Here is a 20336-nt window from a genome sequence, read left to right as displayed (position 1 = left end):
CAGCTGTGGGTAATGTGATACTGGCCGGAATCCCATTATCATCATAGTTATTATCGACCACTGCTGTGCAAGCACTACAAACAGTCTTAGTGACTGCCGAAGAGTTTCACTCTGCGCCAGATGTAGAGGAGAAAAGAAAGAATGAGACAGAGATGGATAGGTTTACTGGGCTTTTACAGAAAGCCTTTGAGTCTTCTAAATCATCAGATATCTCAGGTCACAACATAACTCCAAGACAAAGGAGTACGATGAAAAGAGTTTGTATTTGCAAAAGAAAGAAAGATTTTATTAGACTTCTGAAAGTAGCATGGAGACAAAATGAAACACCTGTCTTCCACTTGGAAAGCAATCATATGGAGACACTGAACTTGCCATTTTATTTGATGGAGAGAAGAAACACAAGCAATGTTAACAAACAACACAGGGTCTTGAAACAGACCCTGTCAGACAGACTGCGCTGAAGAAAGGGTCTTTGTATGCTATGTCTTACTGCGGTACATATTTATTTCAGAGTGATACACAAAGTGTCAGAGTTTAGTCCTTTGTTTTCGACAGAAAATCAGTACTTTATTCTAATATTGTGACGTCCTGGCATTGATCGTGACATTCGGCAGTTGTTGGAGCTTTTACCAGTTCTGGATTTGCCGTTTGAGTCTGGATGCAAATACGTTTCATGTTATGGTTTGAAGGGATTAATCTGTTTAAAGTAATTTTGTGATAGGCCTATAGAAATAATTGAAACTAAACCTCTACTGACCTGCAGTCATTTTAATACAGTGATGCTTTCAATGTTCGATGTGGGATCAGGAAAAACCTGAAGCAGTGCCTGCAATGATTATGGGGAACTTGCTCAGAGGAGGCAAATAATCTGCTGAACTAATCCATTTCTATACCTGATGTGATGGAGTTGTACTCGTCAAGAGGTTCACAGAGCTCAGCCTCTGTGTAATATGAGCATAGACTGGTCTGCCAGTCTTGAGAATATACACGTAAAAGTCAATATCCTAATCTGTCTATAGAAGGAAGATATATGCTTTCAGTCATGGCTTGTTAACTATTTGACATTTCTTTACCAAATGCATCTGAGAGGACTTTCAGATCATGGACCCAGGCCTGGATCTGAGTACACTTGACCCCAAAGTCCAGTTTGTTTGGTTAGTGTGAGCATTGTGTACCATACCCAATTACAACACACCGATCTGTACCCTAGTCCACCTGAAAAGATAGTCTGGATTACTGTAGGGATGTACCCGACTCAGAATTGTGTCAGTCAAATTGGATCTGGCTGTTTAATATGTTTTTTCAACTATCATTCCTTTTCTTAACTAATAGAGTTTTAGAGTATGAACGGGGTTCAGTGGGGCATTTGGTGTGATAGTGACGTCCATGTCACATAGTAAACAAGCTAACTACACTAATGCCGGACTGGATATGTGCAGTAATATTTTTTGCCAACACTAGATATCAAACAAATACCAGATATTATATTGTACCAAGTTGCTGTGAGCTGTGAATTCACCATTTTTATGCAGAATGCAGAAGATAACATTATCTTGGAGCCTGACAGAGCAAAGCCTTTCCTCCTCTGGGCAGCTGTACCAAAGAGCAGCGTGAAAGCAGGGGACCGCTGATTCATCAGCAAAATCTGGAAACCAAAATGGCTGGCCTTGAAGAATCTCAGTCAACTGAGAGGTCCGTAACTGACAATTTGAATCTCCGACTGTCAGTGGGTAGCCATGGTCTCACGTACAGTTCATATGTACTCAAGCACAGATACGTAGCAGGTTTGAACACCAACTGTACCAGAGCATGCAGGTGGACTGCTATTTACTGATACGTCTATATCAGACAACAGTGCAGCCTGCCATGGTCAGACCCAGATCCGGCTTTACTGTCGCCTTTAACCTGCATTTGGAGCCTCTGCAGGACGCAGAGAGCTCCACGTCCAACAGCAGCGGCTCCTCCTCTGGCCAGGAGTAGAGTTTTGCCTCGCTGCTCAGTTACGGTCCACAGGACTACTGTGTTCATCTGCAGCACTCTTTTCTACACTGTAGCATAACAAAACAGTCACGCAGATGATGGCGCAAGTGTTGTAGGGTACAGACCAACGTTACTAATGTGAAAGTTGAGCAGCGGGGGAGTGAAGAGGGAGGCAATCGTTCTCAGGCATGCTAAGAATAAATCATATCTAATATGAAAACACCCTTGAAAGCTTCTAACCTATACTTCAAACATTTTTTTCATTCTTCTTTTGTCTGTTTTTCTGTGTTCAGTGTGACATCTAATCACTGGTCATTCATTCCAACTTGATCAAGTGGTGATAATATTGACTTACTGCATTTTCAGAGCCGAGCTAATGCTAAAACCATCAACAAGAAATCCATTTTCAGACAGAGTTGCATGGGCCGCTTTGAGTTCTGAAAGACAGTTTTATTCCAGGCTAGATGTGTACTTTTGTATGTGTGCACTGTTCCAGCCCTATCCTCCAACAATCAATTTCTTGGAGTGCTGGATGCACTTGAGTGATGGGAGCGCAAAAGTAGTGACACTCAGCCATCACGGAATGAGAGCATCAAATGATTGCCTCAGAGAAATTGCTGTATCTTCAAATGTCTTTGAGAATATCTCCCATCCCTGTCTGCTTTTCCTCTACTTGCTGCTCGCCAACACTTGAAGAGTTTCCTTTTGACTTATGTTATCAGTTTGGGGTTCAGTGCGGTGCACAGTCTTGTGAAATGGCTGTTTGGTCCTGCAGGATGCCCATAGTGGAAATTCCATTACATTTCTTGAAGATCCTAACCTTAGATTTACAGTTACCTGCCAACTCTGAAGACCTAAGAGGACTAACTCAACTCCAGTGTTTTCTTTAGTAGTAAGGAAAATGGACATGTCGTTACTTGACTGAACTTTCCAACTAAATGCTGCAGCTGTCCAAAGCAGCTAAATGAGAACATTTCTAAGACCACCATAAACATTATCCCTCTCGAGAACCCAAACTAGGTTGTTCTCCAACTGTTAAATGACACAATGGAGGAGGCAAAATGTCTGGCAGACAATGAGCTCATTCTCTCTTAAGGAGTTTTAGGGGTTTAAGCGTTTCCCTGTCCCACAATTCTGACATCCAGTAAACCGGCCTGGGTGTCCTCCATCAAAGGACAACACACAAAGGATTCATTCCCCAGAAATAATGGTTTCTAAACTCCCTTCTGTCATGTGAGCGATGGTAATTAGCAATAACAGAGACTAGCTATGGAAGGAACTGAAGTCCTTGAGATCACTTTAGAGGATGGCAAAGCCGAAGGACTCAAATTGGAACCTTATTAGTATTTCATTAACACGCCTTTTACCTTGTTCTCCAGTGTTGCCAGGGTAATTAACGCTCTGTCGTGTTCCCTCTCAGACCGCAGGAGGCTTTTTATGGAAGGCGATTCCTCACTTGAGCTAGTGCTGTATAGCTGGAAATAACTGCAGCCTACTCTTATTCTCTGATCACACAGTGGATCCAAGCTTAATCATTTTTGCTTTGATTCTTAACATGTACTGCATTTTTTTTGTTTTTGTTTCTGCAAAGCTGTTTTACAAGTGATAAAAGAGGGCAAATCACTTGCTATCATTTTATTATGACTGTTTTCCTCATGGTGCAATAATGAATTGTGTATTGTGTCTCTGAGAAGCATGCAGTGTTTTATTGCCTTTTTTTAAATGGAGAAGACCTGTAAAGTCAAGCACATCAGGGGGGAACAATGTGATATCAAGCTGAAATAGAAACATTTACTCATTTAGAGGGGAAATGTGTTTTTAAGAATGATCATAGACTGAATTGTAGGGATGTGATGTGGATCCAAACAAATATTTTTATTTAAATGCATAAAATGTGCAAATATCCCAGGGCATTGTGAGGTGAATGGGGTGGATCAAAGCAATGATGAGAGGTTGCACCGAGGGACTGTTGATTTTTCACTAAACTATTTGTATTATTTGTCATGTGGATGTTTATTCAATTAGCCGTGGTACTGTTTGAGATGCAGGGCCTGCACTCAAATAAGGATTGCTGCCACATCATACATATACAAACTAACTCTGCTGATTAATTGTTGTTATTGTTATATTATTGTCTACGATTGGTTTGATTGAATTTGCTCCTTGAGTCACATGCAAAGTGCTTATCACCCATAAACCCACAAAATAATTGCTCTGGCTTATCTACATGACCTTTGAAGGTAATGTTCCGTGCCGCACCGCCTGGCTCAGAGTTCTAGGAAAAGCTACGAAAATTCAATGCTGCCAATAAGGAATAGTAATCAAGTCTCACCCCCATATAATGAATATCAGCACAGTGGCTTGTGCAAGGTCCCAGCCCTTCACAAGAGGCACAGTGCAGAACCTCACCAGTCCACCAACTCACATTCACACCGCCTTCACCCAATGTCTCCATTCCCACTTTTCACACTCCATCGAAAAACTGCCCTCTGAATGATGTATGGGTGAGAACAGGTATGCGGATGTCATTTTTCACCTTATCCACTCACTTCCCTCTTTCCACATTGGTAGCTGGCTGCCAGGCCGAGCAGGCAGGGCTGGGGATCCTATAACGCTGTGAAATGTGATCCCCAGCATCTATATTTTTAATGGCTGGGAGTAAATCCACATGATGTATACGCTCCCTGCTGGCCAGAGCTTTTTTTGAGGAGAGCACGACTGATCCTCCACTGTTGTGAGAAGCCTTTAAATCATTCAATTATTTATTTCAAGGCTTTAACCTAAAAAAAAAAAAAAAACACCTTCAGTTGTAGTGTTTATCCCGAAAATGTTTTAGATTCTGTCCCTTTAGTTATCCAAGTAGGTGTGGTCTATCAACAGCCCATCAACAACATCCGATTAGGAGTCAGCTCCCATGAGAATGCTCAGGCTAATTAACGTTTAACCAGAAATTCATCTGTGAACTGTGCTGAAAGTGGCACCGCTGACAAAACCTTGCCGCTCTTTTTACTTTGTTGTTGTGTTGGATGAGGTGTTAACTCACAAAGTGATAATAGGAACCTGCTGGCATCTGTTGTCACTCTGCGTCCATTTTGTGATGCCAAAACGATGTAGTTTCCATGTGGTGTTATGGCTTAAATTAACAAGTAAGAATAGGGTAGACTTTGTTGTCTGAAAGTGACACTAATATATATTTGTTGTGTTTTTAATATTTTTCCCGGAGGCCTTGATATTATTCTCTCTCCTTTTTTTCTCTCCCTTCTGCTGCCCTTGATGTAGGTAAGTGTTTTTGTTTTCCTATTATTTATGCTGCCGTGTGTACCTATGTATTCATCCACTCCATTTCATCCAAATTGCTCTCGGCAAAGAGGAAGCAGTTCTGCACACCACAAAAATATGACAGAAAACTCTGAGACGCCTTTACTCCATGAGATATCTTTCTCTTGAAAACTTTTCTCATTTCCAGAGAAATAACTTTTGGTTAAGGTCCTAATTCAGTCAAAGACCAAAAACAGTATGTGATTTTCAAACAAATTTAAAAAAAAAGAGAGAGAAATACAATGTTTTGATTACATTTATTTTGTATTGATATAAATGTTCTCTCCTTACCATTACATTCCTGTATGAGTTTTTTATACTGTGTGTTAAAGGAGTAGTGTAAGATTCAGGGGGATTTAGTGGCATTTAACAGTGAGGATTGCAGATTGGGGAGTGCAGATGAAACTTCTTCCATTTAGGATTCCTTCTTCCTCTCCAAAATAAATGGGCCATGTGATTATTACCAGTAAAAAACACTGAATGGAGCATTTTCACAGTACAAATCAGTGTTTTGCCAAAACTGTTTGGGATGTCAGGGTTCAGTTCAATTGAACTCACGTTCATTTGACCCTAAGTGCAGTTCATTTGGGCAGGTGTGAACCCACCAATCACATTCGGGTGCGCACCACAACAACTGGACTGAGACCTTCTTGAAGAGGTGGTCTCAGTCCGGTTACAAACGAACTCTGGTGCGGCTTGTTTGTGGTGAGAACGTGTTCCGACCTCGCGCCTTGTTTTCAAATTGTATGGTTTGACTAAAATGAACAATGACAGCAATATAGTCCACGATGAGCAGCGCTAAAATCAACCTGCGTAGTTGTCCCTCCACTGTGACATTAGAAAGTGTCACATTTATCTTGCAAGTGTACTCTTCTTCAACATTTTGTTTACTTCCTGGATTTTTCCCGCATGGAAATTCTGACCAATCAAGAGCAGCTTTCTCAAACAAGACATTTGATCTGGTCCACTTGTAAATGCTGCCGTGAGAACATGAACCAACTCTAGGCAATTATACAACTTTGTAACAAAATTAGTCCCTAATTCAGACCAAAGCAAGACAACTCTAGGTCTGAAAGCACCCTCAGAGATTGGCCACTAGCCCAGACATTCAGGAGGTTTTTACTGGGAACTGAATTACTAGGAGAGGTCTCCTCCTCTCCCAAACAAAAAAAGGACTCAAACACTGAATAAAGCAGTTTCTTGTAAAAAAGAAATCTGTGTTTTTCTGTCACCCTCGTCAAAGAGGGCCTGCTAACTATGGTGCTAACTGCTAAAGCCAGTGTTTGGTGGCAAACATGGCAATCTTTGTAAATGAGGACCTGCTCCCCATGTAGATATTAATGGCTCATTCTAAGGTGACGAAAACATTATGATTTTTATTCATCGGTGAAACACACTAAAGAAAACATACTTACTGTATTATATTCCATTTCTGCCATTATATCCCCCTAAATCCTACACACAGGACCTTTAACGAGTGATAGTCATTAAGCCATTTTCCTTCTACAACAGCTGTGTGCGATCATGGGCATGGACTGTGTGTTAAATGTCATTGGCATTTTAGTTAAACCTTAATGAAAGAACTTCATCCTTCGTGCTTCTTCTCTGGCTCACCGCTGTTTGGCAGGATAGAAAGAACAACTTGGTCCTCTGTTGCCATGGAGACTGTTGTATTTGTTCCAAGTGCAGCCACAGTCAGTGTTTAGATCTAACAACTCTGGTGCACGGTTACGTCTTTTGTGTATGAGGGGGTTAATTAATAAGTAATAGACAAGGGATGTGTGTGTTACATGGTTTTGATAGTGGCCACATTGGTGGCGGAGGTATCCTCATCAGTTTGCACAGAAAATCCAACACACATGCGCACTCCTTCAGTGTAATGTTATATGAACCTGGTTGATTATTTGGAGAGAAAGCGGATTCCTAAAGGATGAGGCCAGTAAGGAGGTCAGAGTGTGAGGAAAGGAATGATTCACCTGTGAGTGCTGTAGTGTAGTTTCAGTGGGATTGAGAGTGTACAGCTCAGAGAGGTCATTAGGATTCCACTCGGTTCTGATCTGGGAGGCTGCAGCGTGTTCTAGAGAGAAAGGTGGATGTTGGAGTTGTTCTCATGTTGTTCTGTAAGCCTGGGTTGAGAGGAGGCTTTTCAAGGATAGATGACATAACCTGTGCCTTTTCTTTCTTATCCTACTGTTTCCTCTGATAAATAGTACCCTTATGGTCATCCAGGGCCACAAGTGCATGTATTTTGCTCATTCATGGCTTGCTTGTAATAACATATTCTCAATAAATAGACTGTACATACTGTACTTCTTGAATAAAATAAAAACAGCTAAAAAAAAAATGCCTGTTTTCTACATGCCATGCATTTATTTTCAAATTGTGGAAATGAGCTTAAGATAGAAATGAGGGAAGGAGATCAAGTTTACAATTTAGGCATCGGTGCTTACACCCACAGTGAGCATAATCCTCGCAGAAAGCATCTGTTAGCCGGTAATGAATTCAGACCCTTGCCCCATAGCTGTCTATCTAGGCCAAGAAACTGCTTGAAGGACTTATTTGCTATACCTGAATTTCTGTGGGTTTATCTGAAGCAATGTCTCCCCAAAGCAGGCCTAATCTGGGAGGCTGACCCGTACTGCCCCAGGCTAGATCAAACTCAGGGCTGAAGCCACGGCTCTCCCACAGTCCCAGCTATGCCACCCTTTGATAGTCGAAGGCCCAAATCCTTTAAATGTCGGGCAGACTTTGAGAGACGTTACAGCTCAGGAAAAGAAGCAGGCACTTGCTGGGAGCTTACATTCTCTGGGGAAAAGCAATGTCCCACTTTCAGAAAAGGGGGAGAGTACCTTCACATCACTCCGGGCACCACTCTGAGGCTGTGGCAGCAGGTATGAGGACATTCATGGTCCCAAATGGTTTTGTGAATGCGGAGAAGTGGCCTCCATCTTACTTCCTCCTGTCTCATGCATCACACTTATGGAGTGATGGAGGCTAGGGGTTGGATCCAAAGGGAGTTCAGTCCACAATGCAGAGTGCTGGCTGACACTTTGTATTGTGCAGCACAGGTGCATGCACAGACATGCAGACTATGTCTAATGAATGATTGGCTTTTTTTTTTTTTTTTACATAAATGTTTGCATATATTTTAACTTTGGGGGTGGGAGTAACTCAGTTTGTTTATATTCCTCATATAAAGGTCTGATTAGATTTCTAAATGCGGTCAGACACCAGGGGCCAGATGAATAAAACTCACAACTAAAACTCTGTACGCACAAAGGCGGAAAGATGCATACACATTCTTCTGTCAGATTCATGAAGCGTTTGCCTGATCCTGTTTTATAAATCTTGATCATTGTGGCGAAGGGTTCATATGCATGAGCCTGATTTCCTTACCAACAGTGCCATAAATGGCATAAAAAAACACCTTTAAACATCCATTTGCATTTCGATACTTGTGCCCCTCCACTACTCATCAAACCTGTCAATTAGAAATACAGTAAAGAAAGGTTCTGCAACAGTGACAGAACAGCTGTCATTACACACGGCTGTGGATATTCGTAGCATCTTTACCACTAATTCATCATGTTTCTACAAACCATCACTGCGGTAAAATCTCATTATCTCATTATTATTAAGCATCAAACGGGCGACCGATGATTCATTCATAGTGCTCATGTTAACACTGCCATAACAAAGTGCTTCACAGGGTAACATTAAATGATCACTAACAGGAAGACGAATGTAAATAAAAGCGATGGTTAAATAAATCACTCATGAATCATTTGAAATTAACTTTTTAAATGCACCTTTGATTGACTGATTGACTTTGATTTTATAGAATGGGGTGCAGCCCACAAAAACAGCTTCAAATCAATGTTATCCGTCTCTCAGCTTATATCCAATATCCTTATTATTTCACCCACAACTATCTCGACTAAAACCATGTGTACGCCTGGTCTGATCAATGCAAGAGGTGCGCACATTCTCACAACACATTCTTCCTTTATAAACACCAGTTTATGTATGGTATATGTTCTTATACATCTTTAATGCAGTTGAATGACATCTCACAAGTAATTTTGTAAACACGAAGATTCACTGGAGTCTTTAATGTTTGGCAGCACAAATGAAGACATATCACCAATACGCATTTTAAAACTCTCACTACTCCCCTGCAAGTTAAAAGAAAGTTAAACCAGTCTTGCAGAAATTGTTAGCATTTTTATTAAATTTAGACCTGTACATCTTATGTGGATCAAGCACAAACAGCCGGGGGTTCTGTCCTCATTGGTATTACACAGTCAGATTAGCTTTAGATTGTATCTTTGGTTTCCAAATTTGCCTCCATTCTTAAGTTACTTGTTGTCAATTAGGGGACACATAAGGCACTACAAAGAGCTTGCGCAGAAGCCTTTGAAAGACAATTTCTGGGGGACCTCAGGGGTTAGACATCTCAGAAGTGGATAAATGTTTCATTGCCATCGGGCAACAGGGAAAAAGAGATTTTCCTGGGTGTCGAACTGGCAGAGAAGGCATTGGGCGGGTGAATGAGATGAGGTGAAAGAGGATATGGTGCATTGCAAAGAGTCAGAGAAAAATGGAAATGGAGAGAGACTGATGCAAAGATCGTGTGGAGGGGGTGTGCAAGAATGAGAACTATGAAAGATGAAACCAAGAAAGGTGGGAAGGCAGGGATTATAGCGACAGCGACAAGCATGTTGTGGAAAGGGAGATGAATGGAAATGAAAATGATTAATGTGCACGCTAACACTTAGGGGTACAAAGTCACAGAGAAAGGAAAAGTTTCCTCATGGTCTGAGCCTTCAGGACGGATGTTTCCTCTGTGACTGGTATTATCTGATGACACCACAGTGCAGTAGCAGATGACAGCAAAGGTAGATCGCAGATGTCAACAAGCTTAATTACATTGACAGCAGATTGGTGTTAATTGATTTGATGATGTGCAAAAGGGGGTTGGACTCCCTTATCGTTCCGGAGCAGTAAAAATGAGGTATAGGCCAGGTATTAATAATTCAGTTCAGAGCATTTTGGCGTCATTGCAGCAGTGCTGTAGCAAAGAGGTGCCATTATGCAAGATGTCTCACTGTTTAGGAGAAATACACTGGTTATTTCTATTCAATATACACTTGTCCAGCTACTCACCTAACAGTTTTATCTGATTTACATTAAGATGTTACTGAGGGTGCTGTAAAGGGACATTTTACGCCCAAATCAAAAATACATATCACTGCCAGCCATGCTAGAGGCCGATGTTTTGAGTTTGCCCATCCTGTTCTCGTGAATGTGATATCTCAGAAACACCTTGAGGGAATTTACTCAAATTTGGCGCAAACATCCATTTGGACTCAAGGATGAACTGATTTGAATTTTGTGATCAAAGGTCAAGGTCATTGTGACCGCACAAAACATGTTTTTGGCCATAACTCAAGAATTCATACACTAACAACAACATTTCACACAGATGTCTCATAGAATAGAATGATGAAATGATGACATTTTATATCCAAATGTTAAAGGTCAACTTTAACGGGGGGGGGGGGGCATTAGATCAGATACTGAATTGGCGACTCTCATCTTTGGTGCCTTGAAACTGTGCTGATTGTATAGACCTTCTGTGCTGCCAGTTTGAAGATGTGTACAAAGCATCCACATTTTATAATATGTAGCTTCTTTGCAGCAATATCCATTGCGATTTCACTAGTTGACGGAGGCATACAACCACAAGGTGGTAATTCTAGTTTAAATGTATTTTTTTGCCACTTTGACCATGAAAAGCTGAGCGCATCTAGTTTTATTATATTCAAGAGAAGGCAAACATCTCAAAAGCCGAGCTTTCCAACATTCCGCAGCTCACACCAGAACAATCTAGATAGAGACATAGCACTACAGGTAAGAGGAAAATATGTGTTTTTGATTTGGGGATGAACTGTAGCTTTAAAATAGCGGAGGCACATGAGAGGAAATTCTCTCAGTAGGCAGTCTTTTGCCAACATGGGTATATGTAGTTCATGAGACAGGGATCTTAACCACAACATCATCTTGGGGCATATTTTTCTCTTTGAATCTGCATTCCCACGCCTTGGGGGAACCGGAAGCAGGACTGAACTGAGAGCCCAGCAGTTCCTCGTCTCTTGCTCCCTCTCGTCTTTTCTGCTTCTCTCACGTCTGAGAGAAAGTCTGAAGTAGGTTAGCACTCAGCGCTTGCACAAGGGAGGAAATTGAAATGCTGAAATAAGGAGTAGCTGGGGAGAAGATGGAGGAGCTATAACCGGGACAAAATTGCCCCACCATGATGAGAAGGAGAGACATATCTGCTCGGACACAGGGGAGTTCCTCCACTGGCCAATCACTGAGGCGTGTTGCCATCCTTTATTCTTCATTCCAATCTTAGTTTAGTGTCAACACCAGCCTTATGAATACTTTTTTTCCCCTTCTTCGTGGCTTGTTGTATCCACATCCTCTCCAAAATTACATTGCCGTGCTGGGGTATACAGTACTGGTTTGTGAGTGCAGGGATTTAATACACTCCAGAATGAAATGGGCATCCTCCTGCCTGTCTGTGCTCTGTTCTTATGAGAGATTACTCCAGGGACTTTGATCGAGCAACAAGGATTCTAGCTGCATCTTCGTTGGCCCTGTAAACCGCACACAACGCACACAAGCGCAAACAATCGGCTCAAGCATGGTAACACGAAAACATGCTCACACACGCACACACACACACACACAACCATCCTACTGTAGAATGCCCAAGCTAAACCATATCCTCCCCCTCTTCTCAGCAGTTATTTTATTATAGTGCTCCCTTGTGGCATATCTTCTGTATTTGTTTTGTCACACTACATCACGTTCAGCCTACTCTCCTTCAAACACTGTATCTATAGCACAATATGAGATTCCTTGTGTGTGTTTTTTTCCTGGTGACACTGATAATTCCAATTTTATGCTGAGGTGTATTACACCCACTGCTCAAATTGGATAACAAAAAACAATGTACACTTCCTAGGGAATCCACATCTCAAAACCCATTTGATCAGTGTTTGAAAGACACATGCTGAGATCTGTTGACAATGATGTTTACGCTCTGGCTGCGCAGCAAATAGCTTATTGTTTTATGAGAAAGTGAAAGAGACATGGGAGAGTGACACAGACAGTCCCAATTCAATAACCCATGACATGTGGCAGTTCTGACTCTTATCAGTATGATTTTTAAGGGGTTGTCACCCTACTGAATATTTCATACAAAGCTCCTACTGTAAAATATTCTCCCACACATTGTCACAAATCATCTCCGTATGAGTTGTCCTTGCTGTGGGGCAAACCTCCATATTTGTTAGACGGGTATGTGTTTCTGAACACAAAAAAAAAACAGAACATACACATGTAATTTAACAGTAGTCCCATTTACATTGTTTATTCCAATTAGTCTCTTTTTCATCATTATTAATATAATCACATTGAGTCATTGACTCCTCTAATATAAATACTGTATCCTATAGAACTAATCGCAGTTATCAGTCTGGAAAAAAAGGAAAATGACCTTGAATGGGATGGATACTTTGAAATCAAAGTTTTGTGAGCTTTTTTTCCTCATTTAAGATGCGATTTTCAGTGAAAGGATAGCTTCAGTACTTTTCAACCTGAATCCATTTTGCTGACAGCAAATATGCTGTGATGTAATGTTCATGGGTAATTGCGCACCATAATTTACGTCCACGAGAAGTACTTGCTTTTGCCAATGACTTGTTGCGATTTTTATTACAGGGTGTCTGCAGGTCCTTAAAAAGTCTAAAAATGTCAAAAATTCAATTTTATAAATATTAGGCCTTAAAAGTCATTAAATAGGCGTAAATTATAATTTGTAAGGTCTTAATTGCCACAAACATTTTATCTAATATAATTTATCCATCTTTATCCCTTTTTGCCAACATGAGTCAAACACTTGTGCGTAACCATCATTTATGTTTCAAACCTTTAAACCTCCCACTCAAACTAATACTGTCTTTTTACTTTATACTTGCACTTTCCTGCTGGCAAAATGTAGTTTAACCTAACTCACTCTAATAACCATATTCCTACAGAAAGCCTACCTCTGCAGGGGCTGACATAAATTGTTTACTAAATTTGGTTAAAATGTCTAGAAAATGTCTTAAAAAGCATTAAACTGAAGTGTTTTATACCTGTAGACACCTTGTATTATAAGTGACAACATTATGGAAAGGATCCCTACAGAGATAAACATTTTTGTAAAGAGTAAGGCATTTTCAGCCCCAAAATTGCCATTGCCAAACCCACCAGACTGTTTTTAAATAAACACTATTTTTATCATTGTCAGAACATGCTTCATTCAAGGTAAACAGAAAGAAAATTAAACTCCCAAAAACCGCCTTAGTTCTTCTTTCTACCGTCCAACAAACACCAACCCTGGTTTGGTTGAAATAAACCCTTAACTCACACAGTAAGATGTGAAAATACCTTGACTCTATACACGCTAAAGTTACTATTTATTTAAATGGAGTCAGGTGGTTTTAGCGATGGCAATTTCAGGACTGTTCCTGGTTCAACAAAAAGGATCTTACTCTTTAACAAAAATGGTCTGTCTCTGTAGAAATCCTTTACATACTGTTGTCAGACACTTATAATCTGAGGCTGTCAGTGGCAAAAACAAACACTTTTAAGGGACATTAATTGAGGATGCACAAATGTCCAAAGTGGTTATTATTACAGCCTGCTCAAATATTATCACTAATTGTCAGTTAGACACAAAAGCATGGGAAAATATTGTGTTTTTCCAGGTTGAAAAAGAAAGAACTTGCCCCTTAATTACTATTCAGATCTAAGTTAAAATTATACTTCTGTGTAGATTCAAAACACCCTCAGAGCCTCCACAGAAACAGTTAAGTTGGGCGTAGGTCAGTTAGACTCAAGATGAGATGAGCCAAGCCTATGCTCACACCTTCCAAATATCAATGAGTCATACAGACCTGCGTGTCAAGCTTGGTTGATGCAACTTTTGTCAGGAGGTTGGTTGGAAACAGAGAACAAAAAAAATGTTAATGTTACACTCACAATCAAATACAAGTATAAAGGAAACATTTACCTGAACCCCTCTGAACGTCCCTTCCATGTTCATCTACGTGCAGCCCAGAGAAGCATGTTGCAGGCTTTAGAAATGAGTGCATCAAAGCATTATGTGTCTTCACTTTAAAAAGACATGAGGGCATGATTACTGAATTTGCTCAACATCAATTCCAGGTACTTCTGCGACACATACGCATGTTGACCATCTAGGACTTTGCCACAGAGTTATGATTAACACTTAACCCTGTGTTTAAGCTTGAGGAAAATCAACAGGCTTTGCCCTTTAATGCAGCATGGCTAGACCCACTAACTAGCTCTGCAGCACTATGGTGGGTCGGTCCTATAAAAGGATCCACTTTTCCTCAGTACTTTATCCAGACAGACAACTATTAGAGCTTTGAGTGCCTTTGTCCCAGGACTCTGTCAGACTCTGCCCCAGTCTGATCACCACTGGGCCATGTCAGGGCAGAGTATCCTGAAACATTTTCCCCTATGGAGTCTTTCATGAAAGAGGACAGTGAAGGGCAGTGACAAAGACTGGTCCAAACTCTGCCCCTCTGTCCCTGTATCTGAACAACCACTGAACTAAGACTAGCTGCTGGAAGAAGATAATTAGACTTTGTCATCTGTCTGTGCTAAAGAATAGTCTACTGCCTCCCTCATGCCACCACAGTTGTTAGTGAGGTAGGACTTGCCAGTGTCGGTCAAATTGTCGGGTCAACTGAGCTTCCCAGTCCTCCACCAAGGACCAACTTTAATCTGAAGCCTGTGTGAAAGGTTCAAGTGACCTTAATTCTATGAATACAGGCAGAGCTCCCTAATGCTCTGCTAGTGGCTGAAGACTTGGTGTATGTGAAATGAGGTCACCACGGCCTTTGACAACCTGTAAGGTTGGATCAGCTAGTGCCACATTCTTTTTCATGGAGCCATAGTTACAATACATAACCAGCTTCTGTATTGTTTGAGATTACAAGTCACCGTAGACACGTGGGCAGACAGAAAATGATGAAAAAGGAGGTAAGAGTAAATGAGAATTTGAGGGTGTTTATTTGATCATCATGATTGCTGCTGCTCTTCTGAGATGCCAACCCTGCTCAGAAACAATGAAGTGAGGTTACAGAGCACCATGGCCCTTGTTACTCACTATTCTCTAGAACATACACTCATTCTTTTGTGCACATATTTGCTTTGGTTTGCTTGTTTTTTTTATTGCTCTAACACACTGACAAAACCCACCTGTGGTTAAAGTGGTTCAAGTTAAAAATGGCCTGTTAGAAAAGAGAGAGACGGTTTTAATGGAGTCCACACAGCCAGGCTGTAAGAAGATTATGGCCCTACCATCTGAAAGAAGGCTGACTGTCCTTCCCTGCAGGATCAACACATAAAAGAACTCATCTTACCTGGGGCCATTTCACTGTTGAACAATATGTAAAGGCCACAGACCGGTCCTTACGCTGTAGACCTTTAGCAGTGTTGTCTGTTTACCACATCAGTCCCAACATACCACTATCAATGCATGCTGGATGTCTTATACATCTGTACAATACACAGCCTTGTTTTCCATCATGCTGTGTATTTTTATAGCTACATGGTCTGCTGTTAAGCACTGATATACAAAATGGGCCCATGGGGCATAATGAGGATTTCTACTTGTTTGGTTACCCACATCTAGAGATGCATGTTTACAGTTAGTCAGGCCACAGATGCAGGATGTCACGGAAGGACAGAGCAAAGGAAAAGCAGATGCAACAACTGTAATATTTACATTTATACATATATATAAATGTGTGTGTGTGTGTGTGTGTGTGTGTGTAGTGTGTAATGTATTTGTCTATCTATTCTCAATAGACCTCTGTGTGCAAACAAAGGAACAAAGAAAATATCCTATGGAATACAATGTTATTCAGCAACTGTTACACCTTGTCTGCACTGCGAGCAGCCAGTCAGCAGCTCAGCATCAGTAGCTGTAGTCATCTGTCAGCTCCTACAGTGGTTCAGTTCAGCCACTGTACTGTTGTGCATTCAGAAGTGTATCGTAAATGTTGACACCACAATACTCAATATATGTACTTCAGCTGTAAGTCAGGATAGTGTGGACTTAAAGTTGCATGCATACATGTGATTGAGGCATGATTGGTTGTGAGGTGAGTGTAAAGCACAGCAGCATTAAAAACATGACATTAAGAGAATGGCCGAGGGAGATGGTTGTTTGTATGATCCTGTTTAGATCGATCTAAAATAAATACAAGAAAAGCTAGAGTGTTTATTGTTTTTGCTTCTGTCTCCTGCATCATCATGTCATTATGTTATGTTACCCTACCTTGCCTTACGTGCAGTGCAAACGTGGTGACAACGCATGGTGGCACTGTTATTTCCCCATAACAGCCATGGGTGTTTGTTTGATTGCATAATCCTGTATATATTGATCTAAAGTAAAAGCCATAATAGCTAGAACATTCATTCTTTTTGCAGCAGAAAGCTAAAGTTTTCTGTCTTCCATGTCATCATGTTGTACGCCAATAATGATGTAATAACATTATGTTACTTAAAGTGCATGAAACTATCATAACACTTTTGCACACTGCTCATAAAATGAGCATATCTCAAAACTGAATAATGTATATGGTTCAAATAACTTACGGACTGTTTAAAAATACAGGTTCATGTTTCTTGATCGATGTGTTTTGTATGTTTATTTTGCAAAAATTGATGAAAAAGCATCTGGTTTTTCCTTCTTTTTTTTTTTAAATTTATGACACAATATCGATACTTTTATCAAATATTACACGTTATTGACTTGCTTATCCTTTTAGCTTAGGTTCAGGGATAGGAAGGATTCAAAGACTCTCCAAGAAATTACATCGCAATAAGCAAAAAATAACCATGTAGGCACAGACAGACCATTTCTATCACAGAGTTCAAGTTGAAACTGAAGCACATCAGTTCCAGTGGATAGGCAGGAGACAGAGGACTAAGAATGCAGAAGAAAAGTGTTGTGTAAAGTGCCAGGTTAAGGTTTTAGCCATACATAAATAGCCGCATCATTGGATTGGTTCAAAGAGCTACTGTTTTTTACTAACACTGAAGTGAGAAAGAAGACTGTGGGTGTGAGATTAAAGCCATTGCTGGTGGAGTTGCATCACCACTGGGGAATTGTTGCAGAGTGTTGGGACTGACCATGGAGTATGGTTTTGCTGACGCAACAATAAGAATGTCTAGATTGTGCTTAAATTGTCTTCACCTTTCCCCAGAGTCGAGTGTTAGTGGAATTCAGGAAAAAGCTCGAGTCATTGGATTTAAAATCGTCTCCGGCAGCAGTTAGACCTGTCACTTAATGCATCCCGGCATGATCAGATGATAGGAATCACATTGAAAAGACAGGTGTAACCACAGCTGCAGTGATGTTACATAAAAAAGCAGCTGGTTAAGACCCAGCACACGGCGATGTTGGCCTGGAGGGGTGCATGGGAAACCTGTCACCTGTGATATACGGCTGTATTTGCATTGCTCTTTTCATACATAGTGTAGCACGTATACATGCACAAGCAATCAAAGCCTCCTGCAGTAAGTCATACACATTCCATGCACATACCGTACACTATGCACATACAAGCTTACAAGCAAGAGCCATAGAGGGCAGACATAAATGTATGCACCATCAGCCCCATCATTATTTCCTCAGTCATTCACACAAGCTACAGTCATGCATTCAAATATACTCAACATACCCACACAGACACACACACACACACACACACACACACACATGATTACTGCCCAGGCTTACACAGCATGAGACCTTTTATTACATGTAAGACAGACTGAGAGTGACGCTGGGCTTCCAGTATTCACCCTGCTCTCTCTGGCAATCTATTCTTACCTAATTATTTGGGGGGGTGGGCTTGAAACCTGCCTTAATTTGCCACTATGCAGTGTGCAATTAATCAAGGCCGTTGCTAACTGACAGCCTTAATGGACGCACTCAGCTCCTCTGTGATTGTCTGCTGGCTGCCTGTTCCTTCAGTGCGTAGCCTCAGAACTCAGACAAGCATACCCTTCAAGAGCGGCTACACACACGAGGACTCTTCCACTGAATTGAATGGTGGGTTGGAGTGCTGAATGAGTACATTCATCTTTGCTTACCCACACCCACCTCTCAGTTGCACTGTGGTAATAACTGTGTTAGAAATATCAGCCTTTGATTCTTTATGATACCAAAAGGCGCATACCCAGCTGAAGCGCTTGTGCAGGCAATTCGAATTGAGTTCAAACAATTCCAGTTTTCCCATTTGCTTTGTTTTTCCTTTGAGTGGAGGGAGGAAGTTTCTATGATTACATAAAAGGGGGAAAGCAAGTTGACACGGAGACAAACGCAAGCATGGGTGCGTCTAAGGTTTCCAAATAGTCCTCTGGCACTTAAGGTTTCTACCGCACTCAGATGGAGAGAGTGAGGATGTTGCCTGAGGTGTAATGCAATGACAGAGATGTGGCTGCATTTACACCTAGAAAAAAACTTTTCAGAGAAAGTCTGCATTCCCCAGAGGTCTGACATCTATGAGGATGTGATGGAGTGTTCTATAAAGCATTAGTTCTAAACTTGAGGGCACAATTCAAGTGCATTACACCTCCAGAGAGACCTTTTCATGTTGTATCTCAGGGTCAGACGTTGGGAATATAGGGCTCATCATGGCACTTAAGGACCACAACCACTTTAACTGTACACTCGCTTTTAAGTACTATAAATGCAGTTGGTTCTTTACCCAGACAGCTGTTTCATTTTATTTTATATAACATCACAAATGTTCTGTTGACTGAAGGACCTTTCAACTGTCCTGTAGTCTCTTCCTCCACTCTCAATATACCTCTGTTGAATCAGGCGGTAAATATAGTTTGCTGCTGCATGTTTCTTTGGCCCTGATGTTTGGTGAAATGACTGAGTGTTAAAGCGCTGACCTCTTTTTTCGTCTTGCAGCCTCTCCAAGAGTTACTTGTTTCTTGGTTTCAGTTATCCACCTGCTTGGTAATGGATGTGGGGGAAGCAACCATGGCGTTTCACTGGTCTTCTTCTGATTTCGTTACCCATCTTTAGCAGAAACATTAAGACTTTGGTATCCTGATGGCTTAAGTTGGTCAGTCACAGATGTTTATCCATGGCCAGAGCCTTGGATTAACATCTGGGGGGGACCAAATCTGGCAGGGACTCTGGAGGTCACTGATGATTAACATCTAACTCAGGCTTCATGTTGGCTATGTGACAAACACAACATAATAAAGACTTTAACGTTAGTTGAATACCTCTCTCTACCACCGTTGTTGGTTGCTGGGTGAATTTGTGGCTAATTAACTGTAGATAACTATGGCTATGATAGCTAACATTAGTGACAGCTGATTAATCAGCACTCACAACCTGCAATTACTGACACATTTTTAGCTATTATTATAGTATTACTCATTTCCACAGTAAGTTCCAGCACAAAATGAAGTTTTGACCTCAGTGTTACCTTTTCATATATGTCCTGACTGTTTTTATGTCCTGTTAGTATTGTCATGGTACAGTGTTACAATAAAAAGTTCCCCATCAACAACTGATGGGCACATTCACAGATGCTAACTTTATGCAAAGCTAGCGAGTGGAATATGTTCAGGATGTACCAGTTGTTTACTAGCTAATGCACAGGATGTATGCTAGCTAGCTAACATTCTGACAGGAATTTACATTGCGAGAAGATAACCATACATTAAATTATTTTCACAACACTGAACAAAAACTATTACAATCAACAGTGATAGAGCCAATGTAACACTCATTTTACACTCTAGTTTACCATTTTTAATACATCCGAAAGTGATGAAGTAGAGACACAGAGTTTGACACTGATTGTAGCAGCTGAGTAATATCGTCTGCTGAGTTACGGCACATTACCTGGATAAAC

The 20336-nt window shown here is 40.9% G+C and overlaps 1 protein-coding gene across 4 annotated transcripts in view; it reads left to right on the top strand.

The window, feature by feature from the left end:
• Nucleotides 1-20336, top strand: part of lingo2 (leucine rich repeat and Ig domain containing 2) — a 311243-nt gene that overhangs the window by 236550 nt on the left and 54357 nt on the right. The window contains exon 5 of one of the 4 annotated variants that reach the window (XR_007569859.1): nucleotides 5260-5315. The exons of the other annotated variants lie outside the window; for them this stretch is intronic. The gene's annotated coding sequence lies outside the window, so the exon portion shown is untranslated. Of the gene's footprint in view, nucleotides 1-5259; nucleotides 5316-20336 lie in introns of those variants that run through there. 4 annotated transcript variants of the gene reach the window in all.

This window comes from Epinephelus moara, chromosome 4 (genome assembly GCF_006386435.1).
Source record: "Epinephelus moara isolate mb chromosome 4, YSFRI_EMoa_1.0, whole genome shotgun sequence".
Lineage (NCBI taxonomy): Eukaryota > Metazoa > Chordata > Actinopteri > Perciformes > Serranidae > Epinephelus > Epinephelus moara.
Note: the sequence above shows the minus strand (reverse complement) of the source record. Positions and strands in the feature narration are given on the sequence as shown.